This window comes from Ornithodoros turicata, chromosome 5 (assembly GCF_037126465.1).
Source record: "Ornithodoros turicata isolate Travis chromosome 5, ASM3712646v1, whole genome shotgun sequence".
In the NCBI taxonomy this organism is placed as follows: Eukaryota; Metazoa; Arthropoda; class Arachnida; order Ixodida; family Argasidae; genus Ornithodoros; species Ornithodoros turicata.
In genome coordinates, this window is record NC_088205.1 from 30,182,934 (window position 1) to 30,206,819 (window position 23,886).

At 45.8% G+C, this 23,886-nt stretch overlaps 1 protein-coding gene across 1 annotated transcript in view; it reads right to left on the minus strand.

Annotated features, from left to right (window-relative positions):
- Window positions 1–23,886, minus strand: part of LOC135394281 (transcription factor SOX-5-like) — a 511,283-nt gene that overhangs the window by 361,549 nt on the left and 125,848 nt on the right. Inside the window, exon 2 of the mRNA XM_064624960.1 lies at window positions 13,124–13,172. The gene's annotated coding sequence lies outside the window, so the exon portion shown is untranslated. The remainder of the gene's footprint in view (window positions 1–13,123; window positions 13,173–23,886) is intronic.

Here is a 23,886-nt window from a genome sequence, read left to right on the forward strand (position 1 = left end):
ATGCCCGCGACCGATATCCTAAGGCAAACTTTGCCTTCTTCTCTATCGTCGTCAGCCACAGCAGGTGCTTCCAAAAGCGCACAGATTACAAAACAAATGACAATAACAATCACAATAAGCGAATTCATATTTTGTACATATTTTTTTCACCATCCATATTTTTTCCCATCTATGATCATTTATCATTCATTGCCTCTCATTTGTTAATAGCCGCAATTTGCATCGCCCTGCATCGTTGATCTTGTGTTGTGTATGTTATGTGTGTGTTGTGCTTGTTGTATATAGTACCCATGTAAAATCCGTCTAGTAAATCTCTCCCACACACACATCACAATAAATCTAAATCTTCTGGGGAAATGCAGCTTACTTTCGTTCGAATTATGTGCGGCACAGAGCAATGTAAGAAACACGACAATGAAGTTCCGTTGTCGCGTTTTTCCGGCCTTCAATATATATCCTCCAAGGCCTCGCCTAGCTTTCTCTGCACCCGCAGCACAGCATTACTATTTGGTATGCCCCAATTACTGACCATGTCGTTCACTAGCTCCTCCGAGGCACATGAGCGGAACAATAGTGGAGTCACCAAGCTTCTGTAGAGGTAGCTCTGCCACTCGCAGGCTGTTCATGCTGGGAAGTATCATTTACAGGTTCACGTCCACCTGTCTGCAGCTTCTTACCGGATGGTAAAGTTGGGGAAATTGCTTTTATTTTGTTATTTTGTACATTAGTCATTACTTTTTCAGGCTGAGTAATGCATTACCAATATCATTACTTTCATCAAGTAATGACATTGCTTAAGCATGATACGAACACAGTCCTACGTGGTGTTTGAAGCACGTAGTGTAAAGAGACTAGACTTCTACCTCGTTACACGCTACTGGTGATGGTAATCAGAGTTTCTGCAAAATCACTAGACATGAATGATTTCGTCGACAGACGAGAGCAGCATGTATTATCGAAATGAGCTTCCATAGACAAGATTAACTGCAGCGTAGAGTGAGACGGTATTCAAAGGCTCCACTTGGACTCTGTCCTCCTCCTTAATGACCTGGTCAGTGACAAAGGTGGCAGGGAAGAGCAACATGGCGATTTTTTCTTGCCCGTACCAGACACAATTCTAACTGCTGGCTTTAGACAACGGTTGAATTTTCAACAGAAGTTATCGGTAATGCCATTACGCATCGAATGGCCAAAATGGTATTTGATTGCCCGTTACTCATCCACATAATGTAACACATTGACATTACTCATTAGTCAAAATGCAATCGTACTACGTTACCCGCGAGCTCGCGTGGAGTAGTGGTTAGAATAATCGCCTTCCACGCTCAGACCGGGAGACCCGGCTGTGCTGTCTGAAGTTTTCCCTCGGTTTGCTCTCAGACTTACCAGACGAATGTCGGCTTAGTTCCCCCTGAAGTCCGCCTAGGATGCCCACTAACCACCTTGCGCACTCCTTGTGTCACTCTTGCTGCTGTCCGCGTCTGCACCCCACTCATAGCCAGACTTGCTTTGCGGTGCCAACACGGAATTAAAGAAAACTACAATACCCATTACTCCTCCACATAATGCAATGCAATGCATTAGTGTTTCCCATTACTGAGGTTTAATGCACTACCGGTAATACATTACTCCCCATCTCTGCATGCTCGTAGTATTTAATATCATATAAGCTTTGATGAAAAATTGGATCTGGTGTTCGTTGTGAGACAATTTATGAATTGTAACTTTGTCTTTGTTGATCAACATCAGAGTGTGACCTGGGTTTCGACCGAACAACACTTCGCCAGCACATTATCAAATGGTGCATGAAGAGATATAGGAGTACAAGCGAGCTCGATATATTTTGCTTTATCCTTTACTCTAGCTTGATGTGACCAGGAGTCCCGATTTAGGCGGGACAGGTCTCAGTTTTGCGGTCGTGGTCCCGCTGTCCCACGAGTCTGCTAGGGGACGGTGTTTTGTCCCACTTTCGGCTGGAAGGATCCCCGAATGAAAAGGAAAAAAAAGTGGCTAAACATATGTTTTCTACTCCTACACTGTTAAAACAGAACTTCACCACATAGCACGCTCCTAGCCAACCATCATTCCGAATGATATCATTCTGTGCATTGACTTGTTGAAAATGAGAGGAGGCGCCTATTTGGGACAGATTATCTTGTCCCAGATAGGCGCCTCCCCCCTGTTTTGAACAAATCATGACACAGAATGGTATCATTTGGTATGATGGTTGGTTAGGAGCGTGCTATGTGGGGAAGTTCTGTTTTAACAGTGTACGTGGCCTTCCTCCCCCTCACATGTTTCCACGATCTAGCCAATGGAACATTATGATGTGTTGGCCAACAAGCCATTCCTTTTGCAATACTTCGTGGAAAGCAAAGGCCGCCTGTCCACGCTTGGTTCATGAAGCTGACTCGGTAGGAGCTTGGTATCGAGATAATGATCAATCGTCACGACGCTGACAATAATAACGAAATGGAAACACAAGTTCAGCAAGTTCGGGGCGAGATTTTCTGTTCATCTACAATTTATCTACAAGTATCAAGACACCAGTAAAGAGAATACTCTAGCCAAAGTATTTTGTATTTTGGCAGTACGTACAATGCAAACGATAGATAAACCAAAAAGAATACCAATCGAAAATCGAGGAAAAGTAACAGGATTTGGTATTGGCGAAGTGAAGTGTATTTGACTGACTGACTTACAGCCCCCTCATATCCATCCTTTTTTGACAAATTCCCTGACAATCCCCTGACTGTTCCAGTCACATCAAAATTCCCTGTTTTCCAGGTTTTCCCAGGTTGGAAGACACCCTGTATTACCTATTTAAAAAATGTCCCTGGTATCAAAAAGGCAGAGGCTTAGTCTTTAAAAATCTCCGCCGGCCAATTGTTCGGATGAGGTTGTTCGATATTATGAGTAACCTAGTAAACACAATTTTTCAAGTCTAAGTTTTTTTCTTCTTTTTTTTTTCACTCTTGTCTAGCGACATTAAATCTCGACATTTTTAGGTTATTAACTGACTCTTCTTTGCAAGCTCAACAGTCATTTAGGCGTGACGCATTGTTGCACGGCGAGTGCTCTATACAAAAGTCAGTGATATCAATAGATGGGAAGAAGGGACATTGCCTTTTGGAGAAAATAGATTGCCTTTGACCGAGCGACCGTCCGGTTTTCGGTAAACAACCGTTGTACATACAACATCGTCTTTCACACGACCGTACGTATTTGAAATAAACGTATAGAATCAACAAATTGCCTACGAAGTTTACTGGTTTTGCTTTGTTTTGTATTGGTTAAGAGTGACCAGCCTAAGAAAACCTGGCATGCTACTATGTCTCTCGTCAACATGGCTTGTCTCCGTCCGCCACACCATCGTGCAGGTGTTGACACATGGATGCCACAGGGACAACTTTTTACGTTTTTACATAAGTGAATCTTATTATATACTACCACCTTCGCCCCGACTGTCATGTCTCTTCAACCTTACAGTTTCGTGTTATGGAATTTACCGACAGGCACCCTGTTGGGATATTTCTTCTCTCAAACACTGTAAGCTCACAGTATTGTGGAAGAATCGGACGACCGGAATGCGCGTCAATAGGAATGCTGAGATCACACAGTGGAACGCGTCAGCTACCCGGGCAACCTCTCTCGCATGCATATTCATAAAGAGGAGTCCGCCCGCGGCAGTGGTGGCTCAGTGATGGGCCACCGTCCTGTCGCTATTTACACCTTCTGCGAAATAGACTCGAATGGAAAATCAGTTCTGTTCCACGAGCGGAACAAGATATAAAAATGCGAGGAACACAATGTGTCACCTGCATCAGTTCTGCATCGTTTCAATACGCAGTCCACTGTATACGGCAGCGACATATAAAAGTGAATCGGTGCTGGCATGCTGTGCTCAGTAATCGCTTGGTGCACGTGGAGCATTGCGTTGTCTATACGTAAAGCGCTAAAGGCGGTTCAATCCAGTTAAATTTAGAAGTGGTTGGTAATTTCAATGCAGAGAGAAACCGTAGCCAAAAGAATCAAGACGGCGTACCGCACTTGAAACGGCTGGGATCGCAGTGACCCCTTCTACAATAACAGTCACTTCAGTGGTAAGCATCTGGGGAACAGCGTCTCAACTGCTCATCACAACACAGCCATTTTGATTAATGATTCACCATTTTTGCCGTTCGTGGGCACCATAAAAATAAAAACTGAATTGGACTGAATTGAGTTGAAAGTAACCATGGTCATGATAGCGCAGTAAGCGGGTAAGCGGGTCACGGTCCTACGACCTCAAACTGGACGACTGCACTGCAAGATCTCTGCTCCAGGTGTAAAGCTTCTGATGCATACGCGCTGTCCTATCTAGAGCGTGCATATCTGGCTCGTAGTGTCTTCTGTGGCCGGTTGTGGCATCTGAGCCACGTTACAGTTGCTCCTCATTCCGTAGTCATACCTGCTCATACTGCCCTTCCTTTGGAGGAAGCGGCGCGGTAGGCCACTAGCTCGTACCCTGCTATGTTTTCCTCTGTCTCAGGGTGGACTGGCCCTACCTGACATAAGCCTGATGAGCAAAGGGTTTGCTCTGAACACTGTCCTACAGATACTTCGTGGTGAGCCATCGCCAACGCAAGTGCTCCTAAAGTACTGGATGGTTCCATTAGCGCGAGACGTTTTGCCAGAGGCATATGATCCATCATTCCCAGCGGCGCGATCTCCGCAGCGTTTCCATGCTACTGTTCATGCTTATCATCGCAAAATGGAGTCTCTCTCTGTGTCCCTGAGTGCCCCATCACGAATGTCCCAAGTAGTTTTATGGAGCGAAGTGCAAGGCAGCGCAAACTAGATTGGACGCCTTCAGCAGGTTAGAATAGTTCCATGGGCGTCAGCCATAGGCTCGTGGCTCCCTGCTCCCTTGCGTTACGTGGTGTGGAACTTTGCATGGGGCATCCAACCCACGCGGGACCGCCTTCAGACATGGAACTTGACCCCGACGGACAATTGCCCGTACTGCAATTGTGTCGAGACGAACTACCACGTGCTTTTTGACTGTCGGATTACAAGAATTTTTTGGCAATTGGCTCGGCGGCATACGAACATGATATGCCAGTGTCCTTACATCGTCGACAGTCTTGCCACCGGATTAGCGCACTTTTAACGGCTTGCGGGGCACATGTTCTGTGCGCAGCGCGTTGCAAAGCTGTGGCACAGCGTCTGCGCAACATCCCTGTTTTCCTATTGGTGCGGAAATTGAGAGTTAGCGTAATCGCCATCCTGCAGCAGGACCTCTTCGCGCTGGGAGGGGAAGGCTTCTGGCGTCGATGGCGTGATCACCCTTCCATTGTCATTCAGGATGCGTATGTTAGCATCGTTGGTGCACCTCCATAAATGTAAATGTAAATGTATAAAAGCCATCTCATATGTACATAGCCAGAGTGACGAATATGGTCGTCATGTGTATATAGTCACAGTTGTGTAGTCATATGTACAGTCCCATAGTCATGCAACCATATATACATTGTATCTTGTGCATTATAACTAATTCCAACTAGTGTATCAGTGTGTATTAATATTAGTATTAGTACTCGTAGTGTGCTCTATAGTATGAGTCGTCTAATAAATTTTCTCAAACAGAAAGATGACGAAGGTGGAGCGGCGAAGGCATCGCTTAGAGATTTCAGAGACGCGTGGAATGCGGCTTCTCCTGTATTAGAGACAGAGATAACGAACGTTACCGACGTTCACGTTCGACCGTTAACGTTACGAAGGAACTAAATAACTCGAGAACTCGTTACCCCGGGAGAAAGGAACTAAATACGTTATTCGCAACACACACACAAAAAAAAAAACAAGATAAACGAGCATGTTTTACGTTACAACGATATTCCGCGGAGCCAAGGTGTGAATTTTCACACTGTAATTTGCGAAATTCTGTAGAATACGAAGATATGTAATGATGATGATAATGGCAGAAGAAAAAATATGGAGATGTGGCCCGCTCACCGCGAGGATAAAGCTGGAAAAATCTGTAATTCTAGATTGATTGATTGAGATATAAAAATATGGAGGTATGAGACCCGACTAAGCCGGGTCAGGCTACTGCAGTGCTCGTGAATAGAAAAGAAAATAGAAAAAACAACCTCAAGGTGACCAAGAAGCATTAAAGAAAAAGAAAAGCCAAGCAATAAATTTCCTGTGAAGCAATCGACCTAGTTGAAAGTTAGCAGTCGTCCCGTCCTGTCTGTGTTTCTTTACTCACCCTTGTCCGTGTTTTCTCTGCTGCTTAGCCAGACGTTATGGATTGGCCCTAACTACCCAGCATTATTCCCGTAGTGAAAACAAAACAGGCAGGGTCCACCTGATGAATGAGTCCAGTAAATGAAAGCAGAGTTCAAGTGAACGTAGACTAAATACACCAATGGCCCTCATCATACCCGCACAATATACTCCGTCCCTAAGACAGTAGCTATGGTTCACCATACAGCAGCCAAGAAACACGGAGACATCAGAGGGTCCCAAGAAGGGAACATGATTTCAAAAATTCCATAACCGCGTGTATGGCCAGTACTTGGTGACCCATAGGCCAGCATCCAAGAACTTTTTCAGTGCAGAAAAGGCGGTTATCGAGGTGGCCCAGATACGGCGGTGGTCTCTGTATTAGTGCAGTCTTGAATGACGTGTGCAGCGTCCTCTGTGATGTAGCATTCACTACAATTCGGCGCGGGAACCTTTCCGGGCTTAAACAGTAGACGGACGTTGTAAGGAATATTGTGGCGCAGCCGATAGATGATGGAAGCAAGTGGCAGAGGCTGTCTTGGCGGCATTCCAATTGAGCTCAGGGTCAATTCTGTGCAAGAGTGAGGCATGTGGAATGTTTCTTCGTCAGTGGTCATCACATATACTTTCCACAAGGGCACCAATTGTTCTGTGAGCTCGTCTTGCGGCTGCGGTTGCTACCTCGCTTCCGGGTGCACCGCTGTGACCAGGGACCCAATGTAGCTGGATATCATGTCCCAGTGCGACTGATGAACTGGAGCCAGGGAGCCTATTCCTGTAAACTGATCCAATACTTATAGAGCACTTTTGGAATTACTATAAATCGACTAGAGCCCGGGAGATGAGCAGGACGCAATTAGGGTATAGCTTTGTCCACACTATTGCGTTTCAATACGTCAGCGTCTCTGCATGACGGACGCATGGGTTTCCAAACCACGTCCGCACTTTTGCGACGATACTATACGAGAAACGGCTTACAGCCGACTCGTGTGAAGTAAAAGAAGATAAGAGCGCGCGGTGGCACGGTTACCGAGGCAACGACAGGCATTTCTTGCGTCGCTCCGTCCAAAAATTGAATTTGGCGAACTTATGCGTCCGTCGCTTTCTACGGGGCTTGCATATGTTCGCAGGCGGACGCAGTGCTGACGGATGCATTGAAACGCAATTCATACGCATCCTTACGCTGTGGCAACAAGTTCGAAACGACCGTCTCCCTTCACATCGGCGTTCTATGATCGCCGTGGAGGGAGACAAAGTTGTGCATGTCTGCTCTTCGTTTTTAGGGCGAGGACAGTACTATTTTTGAAACGTGATGTGGGTATGCTTGCGCTTGGCTCATCCTACAGTTGGCAATACAACGCAATAGTGCGGACCAGGCTTAAGAGTCATGTGTATGGCGTGTAACTAGGCCGCAGCAGCTGCTGTGAGGTGTGATAGAGGTACGGTTTTCTCCAACTATAGCCCAGGAACTACGTATGCGCAGGCGGATCCAACTTGTGTACATGATGCGTCAGCGGAGACCTTTAGTCTCCCTTCCGTGCAATGAAGCAGGTAACTGGAGCTGACGAAGCACAACTTTTGGGACTAATTTCCTCGAAGGAAGAAATCAGTTTGGACCAACTGATGAGTAACAACAACAACGACTTCATTTTGAGATGATGAATGATTATAGTAGTATGTTGAGTAAGCAAAAAAAAAGTTCTTTTCCAACGAGGCCGTATATGCTCAATGACACGAGTGACGGTCTGAGGAACCCGCGAACTGGACATCTGGGGCCAGTGTCATGGTTGTGGTCACTCCTGGGGAAAGAAGAAGCTCGGGGAAGAATGCGCAAGGTGGGAAGGTGTGACTAACGGGCACGGACAGAGGTGCACGGGCGATTGTGTTCTGGAAGAGAAAATTCCTGGCTGACTGTCGGCGTCGTCTTGGGGGTCCTACCGCCCGGCTCTGGGTTTCAAAGTCCACCTGGTCCTGGGTTCCTGGTTCTGGCTGCGGGTCTGCCCTACCAGGTTCTGGCTGCTAGTCTGCCCCACCGGGTTCCTGCCTCTGGCTCTGGATTGCTCGGTTGCTGCCGTTGCGCGGTCCACCCTCGAGGGTTACCCATGCTCACAGTAAAGTTTCTACTTACAACCTTGTTTGACTCTGTCTCATGCTGGCTTCTATCCGAACTACCCTGAGGGCTCTGGCGTCCACGTCCAGTGTAGGCACTGTGAATTGACCAGCTGTCACGTAGGTTGATTGACAGCCTGCCGCATCACAGCCAGGTCGCCTCATGTTGCAAGCGAACGGAATGTGAACATGCTTTAAAGTGTCGGTGATATTGAAACGGAACGGAACCGAAATACAGAAGAGAGAGAGAGAGGAACGAGTTATAGCCAGAGATACGAGTTACCAGATTTTGTAACGAGATTCGTTACTAATCAGCATTTTGTGTAAAGTAATTGAATAGTTACTTCGCTACAAGCAAAAGTAACTCCATGCTGGAAAACATCGTGCGTTCTGACGTGGAGCACACGTGAGGCGTCCGGCGTGCAATGTAACGCCGAATTTCATATTCAAAACGTCCAAAAGGGGAAAGTCCCGGTTCGTTGCATCTTTCCCTGGAACCTTTTTCCTCCTCCTTTTGCCACATCACGTTGAACATATTCCTGCCAGCTGTGTAAATTTACTAAACAATCTGCTGGTTTGAGTCGTCCGTGTTCTGTTGTTCTTCTGTTACCTCGATCTGAGGGCTTTTATGTGTGCTTTCTCCACCAGATAACCCCCATCTATGCCATTTTGTCAATGATGAGTCTGCCTCTTTCTGATTATGGAATAATACAGATCGATACTGAAGTAAATTCTAAAGGATGATCCGGAGGAGCAACGCGTATTACTGTACAGTTCCTTAGAATGTAGCAAGTATGCTGTTATGGGGGAGGAACATTTGTCCTGAGGAGAAATAACAGCAACGATGTGGAACACCTCAAAGAGCCTCCGCGGGAGAGCAACTACAAAAGGGTCCGGAAAGAAGATTGGAGGAAGCAACTGGTAGGTGACAGCAGCCACAATGAGAGAGCGCAAACCACAATTTGACCCCCGCGTCGATTCCCGCAGCGAACGCACACAATATCAACCGGCTGCCACCTTCACACTGTCCGCGTCACACGAAGGCCAAAATAGCTGCCGTACTGAGGGAGACTACAATATAAGATTGCCTTCTGTACACTGTGACAACAGCCGCGATGATTCGATGGCGAATTGACAACGACGATGAACGTATAGTATACTTGGCGTTCGATAGAAAGCGCATTCGAGAGTGGTGGCAACCGTGGTGAATGGACCCGCGATGTCCCCTTGTAGAACGCCCAACCGGCGGAAAATCCATTTATCAGGACGCGTTTGTGACCCCATCTGAAACCTTTGGCGCCCGAAGCAGATGACTAAGGTGCGATCCTCCCTGAGGGACAATGCGGGCTCAATGGACACCATCCAACCGATTGGAGCCTGACTAATGGGCGGAAAAAGAAAGCCTTCATTAATTAGGGCCTGCTGCCGTGGACGTGCTTCCCCGGAGGTATCGCTGTGGCGACCCGCCCACGCTCGCCGCTACATTGCATTGGAATACCGACTGAAAAATTCGCTCAAATCAATCATGCATGCAAACAGCTTTCAGGTGAAGTTTCAAAGGGGATTACGACCCACCTCCAAAGACCACTTTCAATGGGATTACCACTTTGGTTTTCTACATCGACAGAAAATGATCGATGGTTTCACACGGCAGTATCGATATTTCTGTTTTAGTGACTAACTTTTCAGCGAAAAACAGTTCTGCTGAAAGGTCGAGTCTACCAGCTGTTTGTTTGTAGGAAGTCATTTGATCGTAAACGGGATCCACGAGGGTAAACCGCATACATCAGCATCAAAGTCGTGGGTAGTCCTTGTGATTGTGCTTTACAGGTCGCAGATGATGATTCGGAGACCTTAGCACATGTGTGCACCGATGCTAAATGCTTAGCACCATCTCTCGCATGTACTCTATTGAGAAATGCCCTGTTTGCGTGTTACAACATTGGTACCGTTGTGCTGGAATCCAGATAGATATCAAACCTTATGGGGCGGGGACAGTTGCTCATCGCCCTTTTAGAATAGAATAGAAGTAGAAAGCAAAAATGGAAACGTAGGTCGCACTGGTGCGACCAGCACTAGCGATTTTATTTCGCCTTTTTATGTGATGTGATTTTATTTCGCGTTTATGGCGCCCATTTTCATATGTTTTATGTTATATGACGTTTTTATGTTAGCTGAACTTATTTTTTAGCTTTCTAAGGTTGGATTAAGGAAATCCACTAGTGAAGAGGGTCAGGCGAGAGGACACCCACTTGCAGGAACGCCTGAAGCGCCTCTGTCAGGACCACCTTCGTCACCAGGATCTTCCGAGACACATAGAAGCCGTGGGGAGATGCATCCGCTTCCGAAGCCATTACGATGATGAAAATAAACACCACGTGGTTTCAAAAGCACACTTATCTTTGGGAGCAGAGCAGAGCTTTGTCCACGAAAAAGGTCATCAACTCGCAAGGAAGCAGAACTTGCAAGACGGCAAGGAAGCAGGCGAGCTGGTGATGACGGAGATGCATAATTAAAACAGAGAGACCGAGGGACACGTCGTATTGTGACCGTGTCGTTTATGTGTTCCTCAGTCTGTGGGTTTTAATTATGGATGTAATAATTCGACGTTTGCGGGAAGCGTTCAACCTTAGAAGGCCAAAAAAGAAGTTCAGCCAACATTAAATAGTCATGTATATGAGCGCCATAAACGCGAAGTAAAATCCCGTCACAAAGAAACAAGAAATAATAACAAAAAGTTTATTTTGTCATTATCTTAATATATTTATCTGATTGTGATTATCTGATTAACTTTATTATTGTGATCACAACATAAGTGCGGTGAAACAGGAGGTGAAAGAGGCGGTAAGCAATTGCAAGGTTTCAGCGGGTCTGTGAACAATTGCCCGGGATCCAAATGTTATGGTGTTGGAATGTTGTGTAACTGAAACACGCGTAGTACAGTCGAACCACATATCACATGAAAGACATACGACACACCTCTGTCATCACACGGCCAGTAACGAAAGCAAGAAAATGTCAAATTAATGACCCCCTATCCGCAATTTTTGTACTGTCATTATCATCGTTATTAGATGCACTCGATGTTTCAAGAGAAACTGTGCCGACGAGAGAACCCAACGTACTATCCGGAGACAGCGGGAATTTCAGCTCTCCTATAGCAAAAACGAAACGCCCTGTGCTCAAGTACAAAACGCTGTTACAGCGAAAGCTCATCATCCCTAACAAAACACGGCAATATGGTGGCCTCACAGAAGCGGCAGACACAGGAGAAAAACCGCACGGCAGAATTAGATTCTCGGTTACCTATTGAACAAGCGCGCACACACAAGCCAGCCCCGCAAATGGTACCGCAAGAGCACACGTACAAAAAGTAATATTCATCTTGACACAGGGGAACGACCACATTACAAAATCAAATTCCGCTCTCCTTCACCAGCACGTCACCACTCAACAGTACGCTTTCTTTCCGCCCAGAATGAAGCCCTCGAAATAAAAAAATGATAACGTGAAAGAAGCGAGAGAGGCAAGTTTGAAAATGACGCGCGTCGTTCGGGAAGAAATAGGTTCCTCATTCCTGTTGCTTCGGACAAAAGCGAACGAGTTTTCGGCAACGAAGGAAGAGAGAGAGAAAGACTCCACTGAACAAATATCGAAAGAAGGCTTCTTGCTTTTGCCGAAACTTATTGGAGCTTGTCTTTCTAATGGAGTTGCAGTTTCACAACAGCAGCACAAGAGCGATTTGTTCCGTTCGTTACCCGAGCACAATAATAGACCCGTGTTTGCCTTGCGGGGCTTTCGATTCTCTGGGGGATTCCTCCGCCGTAAATATTTGGAGAGTACGTCCACCCCCTCCCCGCCACAATAAAACACCACCACCACCACCACCACCACCACAATGGAACATTTCCTTCTACAATTGCGCGATTGGCGTCGATTCCAACCTGTCTAGGAAGAAAGCGGCATCCAATAAAATTGTTCTTCTGAGAAATCCGCGAATGTTAACTCCTCTACGTTGCTCATTGTCACCCACGACACCGGGCGTCATGGCACTGCACCGTGTGGCATCCGAAAACAACGCGCATTTATGCAAGCCTATACTGTGAGCAAGCCAACACTTTCGTGAGATCATTAATAGAGACTCTATATATTCACACCATCAGGGCGGACATATTCACCTATACTCGAACAAAATAGACTACTGTTAGAGGAAGTGTCTCAGGACGATATCCGCCGGTATTTCGAACAGAGACTGAAGAAGAACAGTATCTGTTCGAAATAACGACGGCTGTCGCCCTCAGACACTTCCCGTAACATTTCGCGGCATCTTCTAAACTTTACTACTGGTTTGTCTTGAGCCTGTTTTCGGAGAACTTCGGTTCTTAGAGCATCGAAGCTGAGATATCTTCTCATAATGATTTAGCCTTGATTAGGCTTGGATTGCAGCTCCTGGTTAGTGGCTCGTGTACCGCACGCGTTAGGGGCAAGTTTCCCTGCCTAAGGTGTTGACAAAACGTTGTGTGCAAGTAATCAACACGTTGTTTTTGAGCGCATGCACCAGTTAATTTTGTTCGTCCCCCCAAAACTTTGTTTCTTCTTCTTTGTTTCTGCACGTGTTTCTTACACAAAATAAATGATCTTGCAACAGCTGGACATTTGAGATGGGATAAACCACGGGGTGCTGATTTTAGACAACCGTGACGCAAGCAGTACATCTCTCTCCCGTCGCTGGTATTCGACTCACCTTGCGTAGAAACGTCATGCTGACCTCCTCGCCGAACATCGCCAGGGACCTGAAACGTTAAGTTAAAAGTTACAGTCTGGTCATCACGTATTGTAAAACAACAGCAGTCGCTGAACTATCCATCGCTGAACGAACGACGAGTACAGTACATGGAACCTGTTGGAATCTGCTGTTGTAGTGCAGCCGATCGAGTTGTAACGGCAGCAACGCAGGCAAACTGATATGTTACAAGCACGTTTGGTATATGCCAATTTCTTTGTTTGTTTGTAAGAAGAAGAAAAAAGGGGAGAAATTGAACTCGTCTCCTGGCTTGTTCTGCTATATGCCAATTGTTTAGGGGTCAGCTGATAAGTTATATTGATTAGATGTGCACTGATGTGCGTGTGCCTCGCTGTCTCAAAGCGGGATTCACACCCTCATCTTAGTTCTAGTGAAGGTGTTGGGACTTCGGGCACCGAACACTAGGGATGCTACCCCGGCGGTACTTGTGAAATTTGTTCAGAGCTGTAAGATGGATGCATCCTATTGGGCTTCTCTGTGCATGCTCTTCTCAACTAGTGATCTTGGGATCAGTGATCTTATGAATGGTGGACTTGTGAACAGTGAACTTGTGAATATCGAAGTCGTGAATAGTGAACGTGCGAGCAGAGAACTGGAGACTGGGGACTGTGGTGGAGTAGTGGTCGTCTTTTCCTTTTTTCTAGGGGTGGGTGGGTGGGTGGGGGTGGGGGCTTTATATTTGGGTAGCAGAACACGTCGGGGGACGAGTTAAATTCCCCTCTTTTTTTCTTACAAACAAACAAACAAACAACGGACCCTCATCGTCTTCACCCCACCGCACCCCATCACCCCACGTTCAGCTATAGCCCACGGTGGTGAGGTCAACAGCGCATCTAACAACCTCTAATATCATCGTCATCATCACCACCACCACCACCATATCATAGCGAGATCGATAATAATCACGTTCCTACTGGGCGAGTAGCTCCATTGCGAAACCGAATACTTTCTTTTTCTTCTTTTGATTTTTCCTTTTTTGTAAGAGGGAATAGCAAGTCGGCTTCTGGAGCCAGGCTAACCTTTCCACTCTTTCTTTGTTTTTTTTTTGTTCGTTTTTTCAATAAACCTATATTCCCCCCTCCCCCCACCCCTTATACGTGAACTTTTGGCGCTGTTTGCTGGTTCACGCAAGCTCGTAAGCACGACCTTGGAAGAGCACCTCTGCTTTTAGCGTTCAACGGCAACTATTAGAGTTCGCTCGTTATTAATAGATGTAAGAATCGTGCACATATCAACTTTTGTGTTTAAAAAATGCAAACACGATATAAAACAATTTTCACATCGTGTGTGGGACGCTTCTCGCAAACGTCGGGAACGAAAATATTAGCGTGAGAAATATTTACGCAGACATTTCGGCCACATAAAGACACGAATAGAATTGCGAGAAAAATGAGGAGAGGACAATTGATTCAGCGGCGAGTGTCGCTGGAGTCATTGATCACGACACGATTCAACGGCAACTATTAGAGTTCGCTCGTTATTAATAGATGTAAGAATCGTGCACATATCAACTTTTGTGTTTAAAAAATGCAAACACGATATAAAACAATTTTCACATCGTGTGTGGGACGCTTCTCGCAAACGTCGGGAACGAAAATATTAGCGTGAGAAATATTTACGCAGACATTTCGGCCACATAAAGACACGAATAGAATTGCGAGAAAAATGAGGAGAGGACAATTGATTCAGCGGCGAGTGTCGCTGGAGTCATTGATCACGACACGATTCAACGGCAACTATTAGAGTTCGCTCGTTATTAATAGATGTAAGAATCGTGCACATATCAACTTTTGTGTTTAAAAAATTCAAACACGATATAAAACAATTTTCACATCGTGTGTGGAACGCTTCTCGCAAACGTCGGGAACGAAAATATTAGTGTGAGAAATATTTACGCAGACATTTCGGCCACATAAAGACACGGATAGAATTGCGAGAAAAATGAGGAGAGGACAATTGATTCAGCGGCGAGTGTCGCTGGAGTCATTGATCACGACACGATGACGCGGGATCCTTCGCGTCCCGCGATTTCGAGGATGCATACGCTATAGCGACTAAGATGCCTATCGCCTGTGACTTGGTAGGCCTTCCTGGGGGGAAGTGGACGCATACGAGACTAATGATGGCGCATCTTCTTAAGTTGTTCTCGGAAGGGCTTAGGGAGGGACACGAGGAGGAATTACTCGGGCCGGACCGCTGGAGACCAATTAGCCACGACCTTACGCTAATGACCTGTGCCCCAACTCAACGCCGTCCACTAGGAATGCCAACAGCCTTCGTTTGTTTAGTCCGCTTTCTAGACGGACTTCTCCCAGCAAAATGTGCGCGCCTGACCTCTACGTTTGATTGAACCTCACGCAGACAAAGTCTGGGACCGATTCTTATTTCTCATAATAGCAACTGCACATGCTTGGAACACAGGACACGCTTCATGTGTGATTTATGTAGAGATGATCGGTTTAAACACCTAAACACCCAGGAAAAAAGAAAAGAAAAGGTATTTAGGCCCATTACAAGTACAATACGTCGGGAGAGAAACTGCAGTAGATGTCAGTGCATCTTCGTGCAACCATAACGGCCTTGCAGGAGTTGTTACAGTGTACAGAAAGAAGTGCTTCCTGTCTTGGTATGCACTCTTAAGTTCTGAACATCCTTTTCGGTGCAAATGGGGTGCACTTTGGTTGTACATCGTTTTGCACACCCCTGTTACACCCTTCTGGGCGAAAAAAGTTTGTGTGGGGTGTTATATGGGTGTAATAGTTACAGAGACCGATTTTGAGGGTGTATCTGTGGCCACTGGTGCGAAAACAAGTGTACAACTGTGTACAACTTGTGGTTTCCAGGCAACAATAAGACACATTATAGAAGACTGTAGCCAGTACGTATGCGAGCGATAACTGCTGTAGCCTATATAGCCGATAACTGCTAATGTAGCCAGTAACTGCTGGATCAGAGGCCATTCAACATCTGCAAAGTTCTCGGCCCATGGAGTAACCCTGCACATCAGTGTAGTGCACTTCGCACTTTTCTTTGCTTTCTGAGGGCCACCGGCCTCCTTTAAGAACTGCAGGGGTTTCGTTGGTTTTCCTTCCCGCTTCATCCTTTCATGTGAACCTTTTTGGAGTGGGGTAGGGCCCTGCACTCAACGCAGGGAAACATCCCACATCATCATCATCATCATCCATCAATCTATGTTGTTGTTGTTGCGAAAAAGGTGTACCTGCGTAAAATGTTTAACATTGTCGTGGAATAGGAATGGTGTGTACGCTGAGTCTTAATTTTCACTCATACCAAAACCAGTAAGAAACACAAACGTTGTCTTGGTGGTGCGTTGATGCATCATGCAATTCCTCACTTCAGTGTTTTTTGTGTATATAATCAAATTAAACTTAAACACTTCACCCTTCTTTTTGACTAGAATGCGAGCAGTGCTATCGGATTTGCAGGCGCTCGCAAGACAAGCAAGCAATGTATATAATATCTGTTTTGTCTCAGAAAGGAAATGCCTTTGTAAGTGAAGTTTTGGTTCACCATGCTATTGTAGAGGCCTAGAGAAAGCGACCAGGCAGAGAGAGGTTGCGAGCCAAAAGTGCTTTTTAATCCGATGGAAGGTGAATGCGTGGTGTGAGCGCGAGCATGCGCGGGATGAAGATGGCCGTCGTTATCGTCGCGCTGGCGAGCCGGCACACTATTTATGTGATGTTTCAATTCCGCCTCTATATTTAAGCGTTCAATTTAATTATATCCTTATTCTTATATCAGACCATATATTGGTCCAATACGGCACCAGTTCGGAATTGCTATATTGGAAGAACACAATACATTACATTTTCATGTTATGCATATGCATGATACACTTACTATGGACACAAAGCTGCACGCGTCACGTCATTGTTTAAGGGTGTTGATTTAAAAAAAAAAAAAAGTAATCAATTATCATCCAACTACACCCAAAAAGGTGTATAAATTTAAGAGTGTGCGTCCTACGAGTCGGAAGTGATTCCATTTCTAATGCGAGGAGCACATAACGTAGAGTATCAATGTAAACCAAGTCCATAGCTCTTTTAGTTCCTGCGAGCTGTACCATACGAATACTTGTAACCACAGCATTGTCCTGGTATATCTAGTCCGGCTATACGCTATGCCCGTAAAGACAGTGGGAAGGCTGATTCAGCGAACTTTAAGCTTTGTGCAACCGTGGAGGACACTGAGCACGTTCTTGTGCACTGTTCTAGATACGCACCTCAAAGGGCTGCCATGAAATCTGCTCTCGACCGACTGGACAACCGCACCTTTGACCTCGTAAAAGTGCTCGGTGTTTGGCCATCTGACAAGAGGGATGCTGCCTTGTCAGTGCTTGTGACACTTATTCAGAGGTGTGCGTTGGAGTCAGTCTATTAGGACCGTGTGACTCATTGTGTGCTACGTTAACCGGTGATTTGACCTTTGGCCGATAGTTATCGCAAAAGCGGGGGTTTCCGTTTTCTATTTTCTCCCCTTAGGGGGGGTTCTGTTTACGGAAGTAGCCGAATTTGTCGTGTGTCGAATTCAATCGCTCCCTATTGTTTTTCTTTTTCTCATCAACACCAGCGGTGGGAAACTCACGCAACGTTTCTTTCGGTTTCTTTAAGCTCTACTGCCATGGCGAAGCTCTCAGATGTTAAGGAAAAAATGCAACGTAATGGTAGAGGTGGACGCTGCGTTAACACCAACCCCCAATGTGTCGTCTCCTCAGACAGACGTCGGTGCGCTTGACGTTGCGTCGAGGACATCTATAGCCAGGACCAGTTGTCATTGGGGTCCCAACAAACCACATGCGGGAGTTTCGGTCAAATCTGCTACTTTGGCGGAGCAGTCGGCGTTGCTCCGTGGAGCGACATTGAACTCCAAGGCCGCGCGAGAACTGCCATTGGAAGGCTTGGACTCTGCTCCCAGTCTGCCAATGGAACAGAATTGCTCCAGACAAAGCAACCAGACTTGCTCCGGAAGCGCTCCCAATCCGCCAGTGGAATTTAGCAGAAATGTGTCCGTGAATTCAAATTATTCAAATTCATTATTCGATCCAAAGCCTGAACGTGATCTTCTGTGATCCTCTGTTTCGGGAATATCACCAATTCGAGAGCTGTACTGGTGATTATTTTGAGGTTTAGATCCAATAATTCGTAACTCGTCGAGTTTTGCGAGTGTCACGTTCTGTTGTGTTGCCCTGTTGTTAAGCTAGCAACGCTGTCCACTCCCGCCTGTCGCGCTTGGTGTCTTCCAGGATAAATAGATCGAAGTATTAATGAATTCGAAACCACTAAATGATTTAGAACAAAACGGTTCAAGAATGTATTCAACCGATATCATCCACAGTTACTTATGTATGAGATTGGGATATACGTACGTAGAAGAAAGGAAAACAAAGAGACGCTGCCGGATTTTTTAAGCCTTTAAGCCTGTTTTAAGCCTAAAGCCTTTTTGAAACCTGTCGTTGACCCGAGTATTTGCCTCGAAGCTGACGCTAAGGTCGCATCCGGGCATCGAATTTCTGCGTCTATACAAGTGATTTTTGTGAATGTGACATAGCGGAGCGGGTAAAAGCATTCGTTTGTTCGTGGTAGTCAAGGTCGTGCTGAAGACCTGGAGGTAGTGGGTTCGAATCCTATACCCCCGGCTGTGCTGTCTGAGGTCTTCCCTGTGGTTGCCGCAGACTTCCGAAACGCATGTCGGCACACTCCCCCTGAAGTCGGCCCAGGACACGTACTAACCCCTCTGTCCCCGCTCCTTCCTGCTGTCCTCTCTTCACCTGTCTGCGTCTGTACGGCGCTCACAGCCACAGTTGCTTCGCGGCGCTAACCTAAAAAAAAATTCCGATGCTTCCCGAGGTGCCACAAGAGAAACCGGTACTGGTACGATACGGAGCACACTCAAGGCCCATCATAACTGGTGTGAGACGCCTAACATATGTGCTAACTAGGCTAAACGTCTTCCCGAGATCATTGGTGCTTTACACCGAGTAAGGCAAATTGGACGCAATCCTCGAGCTATTATGAAAGCTGCACCCTTGGACAAACAGGGATGCCGTTGAAATCCCGTGTACACAGGGAGGGTCGCTCGCACAAACGCGCGCAATTAACGGTAGAGGCCGTGTTTGAGCTCTGTTGGGCGCCAATCAGACGAATATTTACCACCAGGGCGCTGTTTGCACCGCAAAGTGCCCGATTAGGTCAGCCACGGCCATATATTGTTGTTCTTTCCTGTGAGTCTCAATGCTGTTTCTCTGTTGAGCTCCGACCGAGAAAAGCTTTGCGAGATACATGCCCTATGAAGGCCACGAAAGAAGATCCAAGCAAAACGGTCATATAAAAGGCTTCACCGTACTGTTACTGAACAGAACCTCGAAGAACCTCAAATGGCGAGCACAAGGTCCAGAAATCAATACGCAGATTACAAAAGTTTAGCGCGCCCGAGGGTGACCTCAAGCACACTATACGATGATCGCGCTTCCGTATAAGGACACACCTAATCTGTTGATAAACCGCATCCAAAAAGCAAAAAAAAAAAAAAAAAAAAAAAAAGTTATGAAGGGTGCTTTCTCGCGTACCGTGCCCCCTAATGGTCTTAAGGTTGCGGGTTCGAACTCAGGTGAGGACGCAGGCGACCTACTGGCATGATACTCATGATTTGAGCAAAAAAAAAAAAATAGAAAAAGGCGTAAAAAATTAATTCACGGCTCGACCAACGTGACATCGCTCATGATCACAGTTGCCACGCACTAACGTAACAAGCAGCATTATCATTTGTTTTTTAAAAGTACGGCAAAGCAATAGATGTGCAATCTCCGAAGATTTATCTATTCGACAGCCTAGCCCTCAGTTCTCTTACGTCACAATTTTCGTCCCAGTTGGACTTATAGCTTCTTAGAAAATTTAAATTGAAAATTATAGGCAACACTGTAGTCACACTGTAGTCGGAAGTAGTCACCAACTGCGCATTGCTCGTCAAGTATTGCATGCGGACAACACTGGCTTTAAAATGATACAAATTGGCTACGTGTCGGCTACCGGGCTACGTAGCCATCAGAAGCAGCAAATCAGTCGGGAACATACATGGAGGAAACAAAATAAGGAGAGAGTGTAACGTCATTCCACGCGATTCCGGAAGTTTGGGTGAGGAGAATCGACTGGGACAAACGATTCACCTCTCTCAGATCGCCGCAGCGCGGTGGGGCGTTAACTTCCAATCGAAATGAAGGGTTGCTAAAACTTGAAGTTAACACAATTCTTTTTCACAAATGTAAGTTGGTGACATAATGACCGTTTCAGAGACAATAACGCCCTTTAATGAAGAAGAGTTAAGCGTTAAATTCAAGTAAAAGGACCGTTGATCTCGATTCAAATGTTGAACCGTCCCGACCGTGTAGCTTATGCCCCTGTCACACGGCAAACCGAATGGCATTCCAAGCGAATGACAGTCGCACCGAATGTCGTTCGTTTGCCTTGCACCGAGCTACACGAAGTAACAGAATGTCATTCGCAAATGATGTCAATGTCGATAATTAAGACACCAGAGGAGAACGTATGAAGCATTATACAGGCACATTAGTTATATTTTTATTTCTCTTGCTCGAAACTAGCGAAGCATTAGGTTAATTCACAAAATCGTTGCATTTTCAAAGTCACTTAATTGGCTAAGTACCACATGGTAAGGCAACTAAGAAGCCTATCTGCACCGCACTTGGCAACGTGGCGACTGGGAACGAGGGTAGTTCTTCGAAAAACAGTGTTTAGCCTTCCCTCCTTCGTGTCAAAAGTTATCAAATTCGTGATAAAATATTAGAGTACAACTTTTCATTCGTCTTTCATTTCTTCAAACGGTTTATCATTGTTGTTTTTGCCAGCTCTGTACTGCGAGGCTACGATCTCGGTGCGTGAGGGAAAAGCGAATGAGTTCCCATTCTCATTCGCGTGTATTGCCATTTGATTTCACCGTGTGGCACGAAACGAATGTCATTCGCTGGGAATGACATTTAAATTGCCGTGTGACAGGGGTATTAATCGTAGCTTAATTGCGTGCAGCGACACTGCTACGAAATTTATCGCACCACTTGTCTGTCGCTAGTATCTCGTACCTATGACGATCTATCAACATGGTCTACGCGATCTACGCTGGCAGCTGAACCGCTGCATTGTATGTCCAAGTTGTGGCGACGTCTAACCGCAAATTGGTCGACTCCGGTCACCTAATCTATATGACGTGCACTGTATGTCGTCAGTTCCACTACACTTTCTTGATTCGGAAACAAACGGCTCTGTTCCCTCCGTAGTTTTCCTTCCTCCTCGGAAACATAGATCACTGTAGCTTGGAGAATTGGGGATTATTTGCCACCAGACGTCGCACCTGCCGTTGTACAGAAATTTTGAGAGCAAATTAAAAATATTAAGTATTCGCTGTCACATATATAGCTTGTTGTAGGTTTACAAGCAGCAAGCTCATCATCTACGTCGTCAACATAAACTGCCTGTCTGCTGCTTTACGCTTCTTTTAACTTACAGATATGAAAGCTGACGTGTGGATGCAATCCGCTGCGAAAGAAACGAAAAAGGAGCGCGTACGTAAAACTATACGGAGCGGTATATGCGTCAATAAGAAGCATAAGCCACGATTGTGTAATCTATAGTCTACATTACTACCATGTGACAGAAAAAAAAGAAAAAGAAAGGAACGGTACATGGAAGGGGACACATATTGAGCCGCAGTCCGTAACGCAAACAGCACCACTATGCGGAACAAACAAAGCCCATCTGGGAGCATCTCTCGAGCACCAGGCAGGCATTATTCGCGCGACGAGTACCGGCACATTCCATAGAAAGTAAACAGCCACCCAAGAAGAAGCACTTAGAGCCCCTTTTGAGCATCACTGCTGCTGTTGCTGCACAGGAGAGACAAAAGGCAGGACCAAATAACACAAAAGGGACGGCCACATAAAAAGACCCTGCCCTGATTGAGCGCTATTGTGCCCCTGTAATGGCCGAGTTGTCTCTCCACGCCAACAAGAGAGAGAGGGACATACTCATCAGGGCTGCATTGTCCCTTCATTCTCTGTGTGCATACCAACGAAGCATGCTATCTCTGTATGTGGACGGTCCCTGTCTCACTTACACCTGTGCTATACCTGCAGACTGCAAACCCTGTGTCGCTCATCGTAAAAAGGAGAGCCAAGAAAAAAAAAAAGAACGGCAGGAAGGCACTGAACCTGAGCCGTGCTTTGTGGAGCGAAACATCTGTCTTTTACTGTGACTGTTGAAAAACGAGTTATTATGACCCGAAGGTGAATGGATGTGGCATTTGAGAGGCCATATGCGTTCGACGTTAGCATTGATATCTTCGTACTACGCACTAAAATCTGGACTCATTATTTCACTTCAGCACATTATCGCCAGCATTGGGGTAGAGAATCGCGCCTGGCGATGAAACTCCTCAGTCATAATCATTAAAATAAAGTTGTTGTTGTTGTTCTCTTTACGAATCGGCAAAGGATAGAGCCCGACTGTTTTCTGTACTGAGCAAACGAAATACATGCATACGTCACCGTAGCAGCCACTGACCTTGACTTTTGACCCCTGAACGCTAAAGTGCAAATGCATATTGTGTACCGTTGGACAGGACATGCCAGATCAGCCGCATCAGCAGCACAGATGTTTGATGCAAAGTCAAGAACTACAGCCACACCCGGTCTAACATTCCGAAAATTAAAGATGCCGGTTATCCACTGTTTCGACCTTGTCATCAGCGCAGACTTAATGCGCGATCTCAATTTATTGCTGTTAGTGTTTCAGAAAAACTTGTACGTACCTCGAGCGCAATGCAGACAGTACTGTACTTTAAATACATTTCGTAGTATTTATTGCCTTCCTCAGTAGTTTTTGCGAAAGGTGTTTGTACTCTATATCAAACATTTTTTTCAGTATTTACTCAGTACTCTAAATACTTGTCGTTTGCCTGTTAGTCTTCATACGCTCGTATACTATACCATGTTCAGTTTCACAAGGCAGAATTAGTTCACCATAAAGGTATACTTGTTTCCACGGTCTTTGGCTTCTTCTTTTCAATACATTGTGGAAAAGCACAATGACCTATTGGCCAAGAAGATTATTTTTCAAGGAAAGCGACGAAGGATGACTGACGAACACTGTGGAACGCCATACATCGGGCCAATAATGTCTATTATTAAAATAATAATAATAATAATAAGCATCATCATCATCATGTTCATAATCAACAATCAAGTATATTAAATGTATATTAAATACTTTTGAAGTATTTACTACCCTACTCTAATTACTGTGCTGCAAGCGGTGACGCTGCTGAGTGTGAAGAGTCGGGCAAGTTGGTCGGAGTCCATAATCACGGGGAACAAGCAAAAACGTGTACAGGCATAGTCTCGTCTCATCCGTTCAATAAACCTCACTTGTTAGCTTGAACTATCTGTATCTGTATAGTATCTGTTTGTCTGTCCGTGTTTTCTGCTTGTTCCGTGTGGTCAGCGCTGCTGGCCAGTAAGCAACACTGAGCCACATCCAATCAATTAACGTTGCATTTTGACGAGGCATATTGTGCGGCAACCGCGGAGAGCGAGGATGCGAGCGTATGGTCAAAGTAATGGGGGACTACATTTTGAGTAAAGTTTTATCGAGCATCTAGGGACACGGCGCGCTCCT